Raw genomic sequence first — 14,824 nt, forward strand, 5'->3', positions numbered from 1 at the left:
CAGTATCAAATAAACCTAAGAACCTTTGACAGATGATAAACATAAAAGCTATAGAGACTGGAAATGGATGCATTGATCAGCATACTAATCAAAACCCAATGTTTCTTAATCGAGTATTCGTAACTTGTTTTCCATAATCACTCCCTCTGGGCAACTTTTTTAAAAACTCTCTGTAAACAGAAAGAAGTGGCTTATCCACACACATCTCAATTTTGAATCTGTCAAGAATTATCATAATTCTTTAAGTGACTAGGCAAAATTGCTGAAAGAATGTCTGTGCAGGAAAATTTGAATGGAATTTACCATTTACTTATAAATGTGAAATTCTGGTTACATTGCAAAATGTGACCATCAATATCATTTTGTACATCTCATCTGAGTCGTAGTAAACTAGAAAACATGTGGGATTGCCAGAAGTTTAAACCTCAGAAAAGATTAAACACTATGCTCTCTTATTGTAACTAAAAAGAAGAAGAAGAATATAAATTAGGACATAAAGGAATGTCAGCACTTTTTTTATATTTGGGAAGGAATATAAAAAATTTAATTCAAATCAAGTTTATATTGCCAAAGCATCAAACTGGTATGCTATAAGGTATCTCTTCTTTTTATTCCCTCTCACCCCAGTAAAGTAAGGAAAGGGCGAATCAGCTACATCCTTTGCCTTTTGAAGAAATTGCTATGGTAGAATGGACACGTGTTTGGGAGGACATTTCATTAGCAATCCCAGGGATGTTTTTCTCTGTAGCATTTAAAATTTTTATCTTCTTTGCAAATTATGCCTTGAAACAATCATTAATGAGAGAAACAATTTCAGTGTTTTAACTTCATTTATAATTCTATCTCTGAACCCTCTGTGGAAGGGAAAGTCAACAAGTAAAGTCTCATTCAAATGTGTGCATTGATGTTAGGACAGGAAAAGGACCTATGTGGACACCCAAATCTCTGGATGCTCCAGACCTTTATATAAAATTGCATGGTATTTGCGTAGAACCTACACATCCTCCTGTGTGATTTAAATCATCTCTAGATTGCTTATGATACCTAATGCATTGTAAATGCTATGTAAATAGTTGCTATATTGTATTATCTAGGCAACAGTGATAAGAAAAAAAAAATCTGCACATGTTCAATACAGATGCAAGTTCTTTCTAGAAGACTTGCGATCTGAAGTTGGTGAAATCTGTGGATGCAGAACCCATGAATGTGGAGGGCTGACCATAATGGTAATCCTTGATATTTATAAGGCCTTAGTGTGTGCATCTGCTCTTGGTGTATGACCTTGTTGAATCTTCTCAACTACCTTTTTAGAGATGAGGAATGGGCTTAGCTCTTAAAGGAGCTGGCCCCAGGTCACTGTTGGACAGTGGCCAGGATTTCAAGCTCTGGGCTCCCTATATCAGTTCCCAGAGCCTCTCTTCATTGTGCAGCATGCTTACTCCAGGTGTAGAGGAGTACAGACTTTCATTACTGAAACTGACCAAAGAAGTCTTGGCACTTGGTTTTGAGAGGTAGGGAGGGAGAAAGAGGAGACAGAAACAGAAACAGAAAGAGAAGGTATTTATAAGAAATCCAGAAACATTTTCATTTTTATAAATAGATATCATTGCAGATTTCATATCATAATAGAACAAAGAAGTATCTTATTAATGAAAAACTCTACTAAAAAAATTTGTGCCTTCACAAACTTGCCTTAACCCACTTCCCCAACCTTATTTCTTGTCACTTCCTTCTGCTGTGGCTCTCCCCTCCCCCCGTGTGCCTACCCACATTCAGCACCAGACCACAAGCCACTGGAAAGTTCTATACTCTTTCACTCCTTTTCACTCCAACTGTTTCTTTAATTGCTTTTTCCACCTTTATCAGTAACATTTCTGATCATTTTTCAAGGCTCACTTCCAGAAACATACCCCTTCAGTGGTCTTCCCTATTGTCTCTACCCACCCCCCATCCCCCAACTAATGGGTGTGTGTGCGTGTGAGTTTGCTTGGTACGTTTATCTTAGTATAACTATAATATTTTCTCTGTCTTCTGGCACAGTGTAGGTGCTAATGATATTTATTGAAATGAACATTTGTCACAAGTACTTTTTATCAGCTTGTTACATATGCATGGAAGTCTTTGATTTGACTTCTAGCTACTGAGCTCCCACAGTGATTGCTATGATGGAAGACACAGCTGTCATTGAATGAGTTTTGTCTAACATGCTTCATCTTTGCCAAAGCACTATTCTACTTTCTAGCCTCAAGGCATCAAATGGACATTGAGCTCAAGAGTTTTAAGAATTTATAAAATAGGGCTGGTGGTATAGTTTGGTGGTAGAGCTCATGTCTAGCATGTACAAAGCTATGGGTTTGAGACAAAAGAAAGAAAAAAGAGAAATAAAGAGGAGAAAATTAAAAGAATTATACAGTACCTTGGCATACAGGAAAAATTATAACCTCATCGTTTTAGTGTAAATAGTTTTATTAAGCTAAAAATTAGCTATTTTTACAAAAACTATGTACCCAGTAATAGGCTTTGATGACAAAGAGCACAAGAACAAGTATCAGTAATTTCTACTTAGTCTCTTTGGGTTATCTTTAAAAAATTCTCAAGGCAACTTCTTGTTTTTGTCTAACATGCTTCATCTTTGCCAAAGCTCAAGGCATCAAATGAACACTGAGCTCAAGAAATTTAAGAAAGAATACAGGAGAGTACAAGAGTACAGGAGAGACGGAAAACACACTTTAAAATCAGGTTGGGTAAAATAAAATTAAGAAATATTCTCAGAAGATTATATTTATGAAGAGCCAGAAGATTATGAAGTCAGATTATAAAGATGGTGGACTTTAGGACTAATAGCAGATTTTATAGCAGAGTAACATCATTTGGATTAATTTGTCTCTCTAGAGTTGTTGTGTTTTTTTTGTTTTTGATGGGGAAGGGGGTAGTTTTGGTAGTTTCCCAGCTCACAAATATCCAGTGAAATTATACCATTCTGAGAACTACAGAAATTAAACTTAGAATTAGGGTTCATCAAAATATAAAAATAGTCAGTGTCACAAATTTGAAGAGTTTCAAATATTTTGCCGGATGGAAATGTACTTCTTAAATCAAAAGCATCGATGCTTCTTTGTGTTTACATTTTAAAATCCCAATGTTTCCTCCTGATTAGATGCTTGTCTCTTAGGGAATCCCCCTCCAGTTAGCATCTCCTTGTCCCTTTCCTCAGTTCCCTTCTGATTCCACTTCCTGTCTTATACCAGAGACTCTTCCCGTTGTTTTGGTTTGTCAATTTCAACTATTACATTAGTCTTCCCAGCAATTGCATAATCACTTCATCTTGTAAAATACTGTAAGCAACAGGTGGGAGAGGAGTTTCAATTTATTGCCCAAATAATAACAGCTCATACTTACCACGCTACCTGCTTTGAGTTGGGCACTTTTTCTAAGTGCTTTAACCATGTTAGTTACACTTCCAGCCCTTTCTATTTTTTATTTTGAGACAGGGTCACCAGAAGTTGCTGAGGCTGGCCTTGAACTTGTAATCTTCCTGCTTCAACCTCCTGAGTTGCTGGGGTTACAGACGTGCACCGCCACACCCGAATTATTTAATTTTCTACAGTTGAGTCAATGTGGCATCACCTATCGAATTCTAGGGCAACCTTCTGGAATAAACAGGCAGTAAACCATGATGCTTATGTGGGCCAAACTCCTCAAGTTGAGTTCAAATAGTAATAATGTCCCCAAAGAAGTGCATTCATATGTCATTGCTTCTATGAGACAGACTATTCTGGGTTGGCAGCAGTAGCAGGAGGAGCACCAACAGTAGCACCACTTGGTCCTTCAATGCACTTGACTGAGTATTTGAGTTTTACTAACTTGTAGGCCTTGAATGTGTCATAAAACGTGACTTCCACTCTCAAAGGCTTTAAAAGGATCTTCATCCTTGAAGTTTAGCATAATTTTAGTCAAATGGCATTTACATTTTCTAGTCTGTTGTGACCCATAGTCATGAATAAATCAAACAGTTTTTCATTTATACCCAAGTACATCTATCTGTCATTGCACAGTAAATGGCCAAATATAAGTGTTCTAAAAACTGAAAGAATAAAAGGTCATTTTAATTGTGAGTGGAAGAATAGAGATAAAAAGTAACCCACATACTGAGTTAAAATAAAGTTTTGCTCAACTTCAGAGCCAGGGCGGTGTCAGTCCCACTTACAAGCTACAACGGAGACTATTTCTCAAATATGGTCAGTTGTTTTTCTGGCGGAAGGAAAAGCTAAGCTGTTAAATTGAGGAACTAGCAAAACCACAGTTCTGTGGTTGCAGCATTGATTCTTGTTTTAGTCTACTGCTGGTTATATGGACAGATGGACAAGTGTCATTCTCTCTCTCTCTTTCTCTCTCTCTCTCTCTCTCTCTCTCTCTCTCTCTCACACACACACACACACACCTTCCTTTTTACTCTTTTTTTTTTTTTTTACATTTATACCTCCCATTGCTGAGCTAAAGTGGAAAAGAGATTACGTTCTCTACAGCAGACCGCAAGATACCAATTTTGGCAGGCAGATGAATTAGGCATGTGAATTGTATCTTCCAGATAATTTGTTTTCCTTTTTACTCTGGTTACACTTTCTAGAGGGAAGTGAATTAATGAAATAATGACTTGCATTTAAATAATACTCTGCATTTTGGTCCCTGATCACTAAAAGTTAGTAGTGGTTTCTAAAATTTATCCAAGCTGTGAATGCAAATGTGTGAAGAGCTGCATAAATGTATTTGTGTAAATTTGCATGTTTTTCTCTGTTTGCCATCCTCAGACAAAATTTAGGATTAGAAGCGTGTTTTCATTAACCTCAGTTGGAACATTGTAAAATAGAGATTTCTTTTTTGTTTTTGTTTGTTTGGTACCAGAGATTGAACCCAGTAGCACTTAACCATTGAGCCACATCCTTAGCCCTTTTAATTTTTTGTTTTGACACAGGGTGTCCCAAAGTTGCCTAGGGCCTCACTAAATTGCTAAGGCTGGCTTTGAACTCCTGCCTTAGCTTCCCAAGCTGCTGGAATTACAGGCATGTGCCACCGCACCTGGAAAAATATAGTTTTTTAAAAAAAATATTTAATTAGTTGTAGATGAATATACAGTATTTTTATTTATTTTTATGTGGTGCTGAGGATTGAATCCAGTGCCTCACACATGCGAGGCAAGCACTTTACCACTGAGCTACAGCCCAAGCCCCAAAATATAGGTTTTTTGTGTCTCCTTGACATCGTTGGCTCATCCAGGCTGAACACCTTAATCCCCAAACCTGAAATCTGAAATGCTCTGAAGTTCAAAACTTTTTTTAAAATACTAACATAATGCTCAAAAATTTGGGGCTTTTGGAGCATTTGTGATTTCAGATATTTGAGTTAGGTTCTTTGCAAATATTCCAGAATCTGAAAAACTATAAAATCTGAACAATTTCTAATCCCAAACATTTTGTTTAAATGATTCTCATTTCCCTTCACCAGAAGGACCAGTTTGAAGAAGGAAAATGGGCTATAAATTCCTTATGGAGAAGACTAGGTAATGAACACAAAAAGAAAGTAAGGGAAAAAAAATGAACATGTATGTATTTTGCTTTGTTGAGTATCCTTTCTTCATCTTAAAAATGCAAATTGACCCTTCGACACCATTTCCAATGGTTTATAAACTTTTTTTTGAAATTTCTCCATTCGAAAGATGGAATATGATGGGCACCTTGAAGGTCCTTTTCAGATCTTTCCCCTCCCTAGTTGTCTTTCACGTTGACTTTTCATCAGAATATCACTAATTCTGTTTCTTACCTGTGACCACTGAAAACCACAGCTGTGACAGTTCTCCTGACTGGTGATGACCGCATGATTTTCCTCCCTGACCCCCACCCTCCTACACTTTCAATGTCTTGATTCTCCCTCCAATATTCTATGAATGTTAGCTTTTTTAAAGTACACGTTTTTTTAAAACGTATGCTTTTACAGGTTTTAAAAGCTGAGGGTCTGCAGTTCCTATGCATGAAAGAGACAGATGTAGTATAAAGTGAAGCAAATGGAGTCAGATCTGGATTCATATGCCGGTCTTTTTCAGATGTGGAGACTAAGCAAGACTTTTGAACTTTTGAGACTCAGATTTCTTATCTGTAAAATGAGGCAACTACTCACTACTCACTGGGTGTGTCCTTGGTCCATTTTCCCACGTCCTCAGCCTGTGTGTCCACCTATTACATTTGCTGGTTGTTATGCCAAGCATTTGAAATATATTTGTTCTTTTCTTTCCACAAATAGTTATCTATGTAAAGTTGGTATCGTTATCTTCTTATCACAGATGACCAAACAGGTTCCTGGAGGGTTAAGACTTGTCTAAGGTCACAGAGTCAGTAACTGGCAGAGTCAAGATTCACTCCTTGCCTCTTTTCCATTTTATGTGAGCAGTTTCTTAAAAGTGCAAATCATGTCTATTTAAACTGCATTGTATCCTCTGACTTCCCCACTAGATGCCTCCTGATGATACATCTGAATATTCCTTTCCACAATTGAGAATTGGATGATTGTTCCTAAGGCGGCATTTCTGTTAGCAAGAGATCCCATCTTTACCTTTGATGGGGCTGCTGGCATACCAGACATGTTTGAAAAACAAATAAATGCTTGAAGATTTTAAAATAACCAATTATGAAGGTATTTGAATAGGCTGTTTAGCCACTTATGTCTTTTTTATCATTGAAAATCTCACTGTGAATTGGTACTGGTAAATATTTACCAACCAACTGTGACTTTAAAAAAGAAAAATCAAGGTAGCCATGCATGCTGGTGTATACCTGTAATCCCAGAAGCTTGGGAGGCTGAGGCAGGAGGATCACGAGTTCTAATCCAGCCTCAGCAACTTATCAAGGCCCTAGGTAATTTAGCAACATCCTGTCTAAAATTTTTTTAAAAATGGGGGGTATTGCTAGGGATGTGGCTCAGTAATTAAGCACCCCTGAGTTCAATCCCCAGTATAAAAAAAAAACAACAACTTTAAAAAGTCAAGTATATTCCATCAATTTAATATAAATTTCCTGCCTTAATTTATCTGTAGCTCCTTCCTCCTCCCTGCCAAAGTGAGCTTGTTACTTGAGATTCTAAAGGAACATCCCCAAGGAGCCTATTGAAAATGAGATTACATTATTAAGAATCTGATAGAAGCCAACCAGACTCAATGGTGCATGCATGTACTCCCAGAGACTCGGGAGGCTAAGGCAGGAGGATTGCAAGTTCCAGGCAGCCTGGGCAACTTAGGGACACCCTGTCTCAAAATAAAAAGCAAAAAGGGCTGTGAGTGTGGCTCAGTGGTAGAGCACCCCTTGGTTTAATCCCCAGTACTCACCCTCAACACAAATAAGTAGAAGCTTCTGTTTCCCGTTGCTAATATACCAAGGTGCATTCTACATTGTCTATTTTTTCAGCTCAAACTTTACAATGGATAAAAATGCCTGGAGACTTAGGGAGTGGAAGAGCAGGTAGAAGTAAAGCACAGGGTAGCAGAACCAGTTCCTGAGCACTGGTGCCCCTGAGGGGGAGGTACGGCACTGCCCATCACTGCAGATACCCAAAGACTGCTTTGCTTCTCATGACTCAAGATGGATGTGGCTGGGATTTTCTTAAAATTGCTGTACATTTTTTCACCCTGGCCCCACTTCCTCAACTGCTAAAAGGTACTTTCCACTGTCAGTGTCTCAAGCAAGGCTGAGCCCAGAACCCTTTAACCAATGAACATGACACCAACTAATACCCATGCTGTTGGCTTCTGGTATCATGTACCAGTTCCGCCATGTCTGTGGGAACTTCCTGGGCTCTGGATGAGAAATATGGTAGAAGAACCAGAACAGCCTGGCCAAGAACTTTTGGAGATAGAACATGGACATGAAATCTAGATTTACAGTCACCCCGCCCCCACATAATATATGCACAATTAAGTGTGATTTTCAGGTGGTGACTCTACTATATCATATAATTCATAGTGGAAATTGAAGTTCTTCCCCAGGAAAGTTTTGTAAAAGTTCTGTTTCTCTGAAATTTTAATTTTACTTGTACTCTTACTTCCCTCCCTCTCTTCCTCATTCCCCCGCTCCCTCCCTTTCTTCCATAAACCATGCAAGTTTTTTTTTTTTTTTTAGGTTTGTTTATTTTTTAAACTTTAGATCCTTAAGATGCTAATTGACATGTTATTCTCTTGACTTGACTGAACCAAACTACCATCCTGGTGGCTCTACTTCTCTTTGTGGACAAGCTACTGACTCACTGTGAGACTTTGGGGAGTAACTTCACTCCCTAGGGCCCCATTTTCCCATCTTTAACATCTCCAGTTCCCTCTTGACTTCGCCAGTGACATAAGGAGGAAGCAAGGTACACAGAAACCAAAGTGGCTCTAGACAGGATCCTGGTAATGTCTGCTTCCTATCTCCTGCACGGGTGCAGTGAACAAAGCCCGAGAGGCACTGGCACCCCCAGCCGCCTCTGCTGGAGTTCTGCCTCCTGCCTCCCTGGCTTCAGCCTCACCCAACCTGCAATTGTCTCTCCTTGCTTTTTAGAGCTATTTCTTCTGCCTGGAATACTCCTTTCCATTGTGTCTACTGGGAAAACTCTTACTGATATTCCTAAGATGCAGCTTAATGGCCGGCATCCATCGCCTTCTCTGGAAAGCTTTTCTCTCCTTCCCTTCCCATCCCAGGCATAATTAAGTGCTTCCTTCTCTTGCGCTCCTAGAGCACCCCAATGCAGGTGTCTTTAAAGTACTCACGATAATGTTGTCTTTCATTTGTGTGAACATTTTCTTTCACTAGACTGTGTGCCCGCCCCTCAAGGCCAAGGAGTCTTTGCTCTTCCTCTTTGTATTTTCAGTACCAAGAACAAGGCAAGTGCTTTATGAGACAGGAGTGGATGACTGAGGTGTGAAGGTCACCAATAAAGAGAACCCTGGTCTCCCCCAGAGTGAGACGGCACACAACAGAAAAACTCAAAAGCCTGGTGGTGACCTGGCTCTTCTTAATACTTCCTTTAAGATGTTGAGGAACTAAAGAGACATCTAGAACTTTTTAAAGGAGCTCTGGTCTCAAGTAAAATCTCCCTAATCAGTAACTCTAACTGATATGAGGAGTTTTAGAAAATCCTTTTGAGTAACCCAGGAGAAAGGCAGAACTTTGAGATAAAGGAATGGTAGCCAGGAATCGTAGCTCAGTGGTAAGCACCTGACTACCATTCAGACATCGGTAATAGTGATGGATCTAGTGGCCAGAGGCACTAGGAAAGGCAGAAGTATGTGACCCAGTTATTTACCCTCAGTTCCTTCATCTATAAAGTGGAAATAATAACAAGACTTCGTAGGACTGTGGCAAGAATTAAATGTGATGATGATGCATAGAAAACATTTATCACAGAGAAACCACTCAGCAAACATCAGCGGCTATCACTATCATCCAGCTGCTCTTCTCATTTGTCCCTTAGCTATTGTTTTCACTGACTCCAAATAGATAGGCTTTCTATGGAGAGAAGATGGATTAATAATTCCCCATACATAAAGAAGAAAGCCGATTGATCTTCCAGCAGTCTCCCATTTATCTATTAAAATCCATTTTACACCATTTAAGCGGAATGCCTGCTTAAGAAATTCCTAAAGAACAGAGATTGATTTCTTCTGGTTTTGGAGGCCAGGAGGTCTAAGGGTAAGGAGCCACAGCCTTCTTGTTGCATTATTCCATGACAGAAGAAAGAGAGCACAAGCAAGAGAGGGCAGGAAGGCCCAATTCGCTTTCACAAGCAACACAGTCCTACCATACAGCAGCAGGAGATTCATCAGGGCTTTGCCTAAGCACCTTCCAGCAGGCCCCACCTGTCAACACGGTTGCATTGGGGATCAGGTTTCCAATACATGAATTTGGAACACATATTCAAACCATAGTACTAGGTCAAATGTCACTTCCTCTGGGCTTTGGCTTTCCACAGGAGAGCTATTCTTACCTCTCCTGGTAGATCTAAAAAGCCCCCCTGTATTCCAGGGATCAAGGTCTCTCCCTGACATAACAGGCCAGTGCCATTTCTCATCTTTGTATTCTCAACATCTAACACAAGACCAGACATATAATATATATTTGGCAGATGTCTGCTGAAGGAGTAAATATACAAATGTATGGATTTGCTTAGTGGCAGACATCTAGCATTATGGGAAGATGAATTTCATGGTCCAGGGAATGATATGCAAATAACATTCAGATGAGACTCTACCTCTACAATGAATGGCTCTTTTATTCCTTTTTTTTTTTTCATATAAGCAGTTCGTATTGGAATAACTTTAGAGTTAAAAAAAGTTACAAACATAGTATACAGAATCCCCTAATACCTGTAACCCAATTTCTACTACTCCAAATAAGTAGATTTTCTGTTATAATTTTTTGTTGTTGTTCTTATTGTTTTTTTTTTCCTAATTGCCTTCCCCCCAAAATTTATTGATTTTTTTAAACTGACATATATAATTGTATATATTTATCATGGACAACACAATGTTTTGAAGTATATATTCATTGTAGAATGGTTAATCCAGGTAATGGACAAATGCATTACCTCACATAGTTAACATTTTGGGGGGGAGAATACATTATATTCATTCTCCCAGCATTTTTCAGGAATATAATATATCATTATTACAGTACTCACCAGGCTGTACAACAGACCTCTTGAACTTCTTCCTGCTGTCTTCCAGTAACATTGTACCCATCGGCCATTCCCCCACCAACCACCACCATTCTATTCTCAACTTCAATAAGATAACTTAAACATAATGTGCTTCAAGTTCATCTATATTCTTACAATTGATAGAATTTTTTTCCTCTCTAATTTGTACTGGGGATTAAATCCAGGGGTGCTGTACATCCTCGACCCTTTTTATTTCTATTTTGAGATAGGGTTTCACTTAATTGCCAAGGCTGGTCTTGAACTTGCCATCCTCTTGCAGTCTACCTTCTGAGTTGCTGGTATTAGAGCTGTGTTCCAACTGCATCTGGCAAATTCCTTTTTTTTTTTAAGAAAAAAAGACTGAATATTCCATTGTGTTTATGCCTCATGCCTTATTTTCTTTATCTGTTCATCAGTTGATGGATACTTAGGTTGTTTCCATTTCTTGGAATGCATATGTCTCAGCATACTAATTTCATGTACTTTGGATATACACACAGTAGTGGGATTGTTGTATTCTATATTAGTTCTACTTTTAACTTTTACAGGAATCCCCATAGTGTTTTCCATAATGGCTATACTATGACTTTGTTACTCTTGTGTTCATTATTTAAGGAAGTTGGAATTGACTCAGAAGATAGCCAAGAAAACCAAAAAAAAAAAAAAAAGATTTGGAAAATGATCCCTTAAAACAAAAACAAAAACCCTGATGGCAATCTCCAAGGCAGGTGATGAAATTTTTATGAATTGAAGAGCTCCTATAATTCCCTCTGAGAATAGTCCCAAGAATGAGGGAGTTTTAATCGTATCAGAAAAGATTTAGGTTTCAAGGTAGGGATATGAGACACCAGCGAGTCTGTAGAGCTTCCTTATTTGGCTATTTTTAAGAAAGGAGCAGATGACTCTCTTTCTGGGACAGTTTGTGCACTGTCTTGCCTAGATACTAGGAGTGAACTGGATCAGCACATCTTAAACTGTGCGGTGACATCTCAGAAAACAGGTTGCTACATACTGTTAGGAAAATTGCTCTGGGCTGAGCAGCTGAGCCTTGTGTTAAGTGCTTCGGGCCCCCACCTGGGTCCTTGAGGAGGATGCACCTGGACAGAACCTTCTGTGCTGTGCTGCTGAGGAAAGAGCAGGAACAGCGCCCCACCCCTAGGAGCCAGGATGGGAGGGAGTCGGGGAGGGGGCTGGGAGGGGCCCCTCCCCCTGTTCACTTCCCCTAAAGACACCTTGGGGCCACAGCCACAGTTGCTAAGGGCACGTGCACCTATTTCTAGGATCATTTGCAATAATCCCTAACCTTACTCTAATTTGTACATACACTGGTCAGCTACTGAATAAGTTTTTGGAACTTTTAAGGTGGAAGGGACTTTTCTCTGTGTATGGATGAGGGAACCCGGGCAGAGAGAACAAGATGGAGCCTGAAGTTCCATAGACAGGTCACAGCCTAGATCTCCTGACGGCTAAGAGGAGCACTTTACTCCCTGCTAGTTATTTTCATTTGGGTCCATTTGGAGGTCTTCAGTGTATTAATTTCCCAATATCTTTATTACAGATGCCGATTTAGACATTTAATATTTTCAATAAGCTTCTGTGGGATTATCTCATCTAGTCTTTTTTCTTCTATTCATAGATATTTATTTTTTTGCTTCATTTTTCAAAAAATCTTGAGAAGATTTTTCATTGTATTAACCATTTTTCAATAAATTACCTATAATCTACATGTTGCATTTGAAACTTGACATTGAGCTGTGGGCTTCATGAGACCGCAGTCTCTGTGTCCTGCCTGTTTGTCACCTCTCACTCCCATCAACCTTAGCAATTGGTTAACCATAACATTAACCATAACCATTTTCACATAGACACATAGGTGAAGTAAAAGGAGGTGTGAATGACTTTAAATATTGAGGCAATTGTGCAATAGTGAATAACCAGCTAGTCTTCGATAACATTCAACTCTTTGAAAAGTTGTATTTGGAATACCCTGAGTTTTCAGTAAAGTATGGATCTTAAAGTCTTGGTGGTGAAATGTGAAATGAAGGGTAGCTGTGGATTTTCAAGATTGTACCAGAAGTATCGTGCTTTGTAGCCTGGCAGCTAAGAGAGCAGGACTAAGACACAGAGGTGTCCCCACACCCCAGTTTGGAGTATCCCCTCTGCTTGAGGAAGTGGGTTTGGGCAACTTGGCAGAAAACAGAGGTCTCAGGAGTATGCTGAGGAGAGGAGGCGAGGAGGGGAGAACCTCTCAGTTACTGACAGAGCTGGGCTCCTGGTGCTGCCTCTACATAGCTTCAGAAGCCCCCTAGCTGAGTGTGCAAACAACAGAGGCTTCCAGAGCAATGTCAGGATAATCAAGTTTGGAGTAATCTGGCCTGCTGGCTTCCTCTGAGTGTTTGCATGGCCTGAGAGTGTCAGAGGAGAGCCACTGAATCTGTCCTGTGAATTGCCTTTCCCAGCCCTCCTCTCTGTGGCCTTTGCGTCACAGACTACAGAGATAAGAATTCTGTACCCTGGAGCAGCCCTTGGGAGAATCAGTGTATTTGCAGGAAGAGAAAAAGACAAATGGGGAGGAGATTTTAACTTGATAAAAGGATCCATAAAAGTCTCCTTAAGTGGCCATCTGTGTTAGAGGCCATTTATAATTATTTGATTTCTGAAAGTCATTTTAAAATGTATTTTCAGAATCATCCTTTGTGTAAAAGTTAATCATACCTGTTTCACAGAGAAATGGTATCCCCAATACATATTGCAAATTACTACATTCTCAAAGTTAGACCCATTAAGGTGGTCTATTTTGTAAAATGCCAGGTGGTGGGGTACAGGATTGATTAAAAGCAAAGTTTTTTCCTTATATAGTTTCATCATAACCGCTTTTAAAAAAAAAATATGAGTATTTTATTTTCTTTTAGAATCTTACATCTTTATTTTCCATTTGCTTAGTCTCCATACGCTACCACAATACTCTATATTGTTCTAGATGACATGTTTTGGATAACTCTTAGTTTCCTTGAGGTGTCTGGAAATTGTATAACCTCCCCGTTGTATGTGCACTGAAATTACTGAGGTAGGCTAGGAATTTGAGTCCTGAGTATCCAGTTTTACTTTAATTGCTGAGTTCAGTTGCAAGAAAAGTGGGGCACATTCAAAAGAGTCCCTTGGTGATGTGATGCCAGGTTACAGATGCCCTCTGATTCCAGCGGGTTACATAATTGGGTATCATGATTCCTTCCGAGTCACAACACCAACTAGCACAGTTGCTACCACCTTTCAGAAACGATTGTGGCCCATGAGCATCTCACTGTGGCCAGGCCACCTTCCCGCTGTTTCTGCTTCTTTTATGATCAGTTCCAGAACTCAAAACATTCTATTCACATTTGTGCATTTACTTTAGAAGATGTATTTCCTTTTGCAGATTCTTCAGCACTGTGGGCAGTAGTAAAGTCCTACAAATGGTTTCTGAATGGAGACTTCAGGGAACTGAGTCAAGTACTTTCATGATAGTATTCTCAGAAATTCCCTTTTATGACTGCTCTGGGAAATACCGGCTATCTTTAAACAGAGATTCAAATCTCACTGACTTAAAAGAATGAAGAGAATTTGTGGCTTTTGTGTCTTGGGAGAGTTATTTGATTGTCTTAAGATTTTAAAAATAATCCTATAAATTTAAATAAATGAACAGCCAGTAGTTTCTTTGCCCAAATGTCTTGGGATTCTACGACTATTGATTTAATAAATTTAAGAACGAACAGAAAAACTAGCAGCTAGACGTGACCTAGATGAATGATTTGTCTTCTTAGATTTATGACTTGGGCAGTGATTCAGAAACAAAGTTCCAAAACTTACTCCTGATTTACAAAGACCTTCAAATGGTTCCTGGCAGGGCATACTTAGATGATGCTGTCATTAAAAAGGGCTGGGATCTGGGGTATAGTTCAGTGATAGAGCACGTGCTTAGCATATGTGAGGTCCTAGGCTCAATCCCCAGCAACAAAAATAAAATAAAATAAGGCCATGGTCAATGCAGGGGCAGTAAAGCAGAACTAATGAAAGCATTCATTCATCCTCTGAGAGACACATGTCTTCTTCAGCTCCTTTTTTTTAGTTTCCA

The 14,824-nt window shown here is 39.2% G+C and overlaps 1 protein-coding gene across 2 annotated transcripts in view; it reads left to right on the forward strand.

Annotated features, from left to right (window-relative positions):
* The window catches only part of Lcp1 (lymphocyte cytosolic protein 1), a 78,468-nt gene that overhangs the window by 26,317 nt on the left and 37,327 nt on the right, over positions 1-14,824 (forward strand). The gene's annotated exons all lie outside the window — the stretch shown is intronic.

Source organism: Marmota marmota, unplaced genomic scaffold (genome assembly GCF_001458135.2).
Source record: "Marmota marmota marmota unplaced genomic scaffold, marMar, whole genome shotgun sequence".
NCBI lineage: Eukaryota > Metazoa > Chordata > Mammalia > Rodentia > Sciuridae > Marmota > Marmota marmota.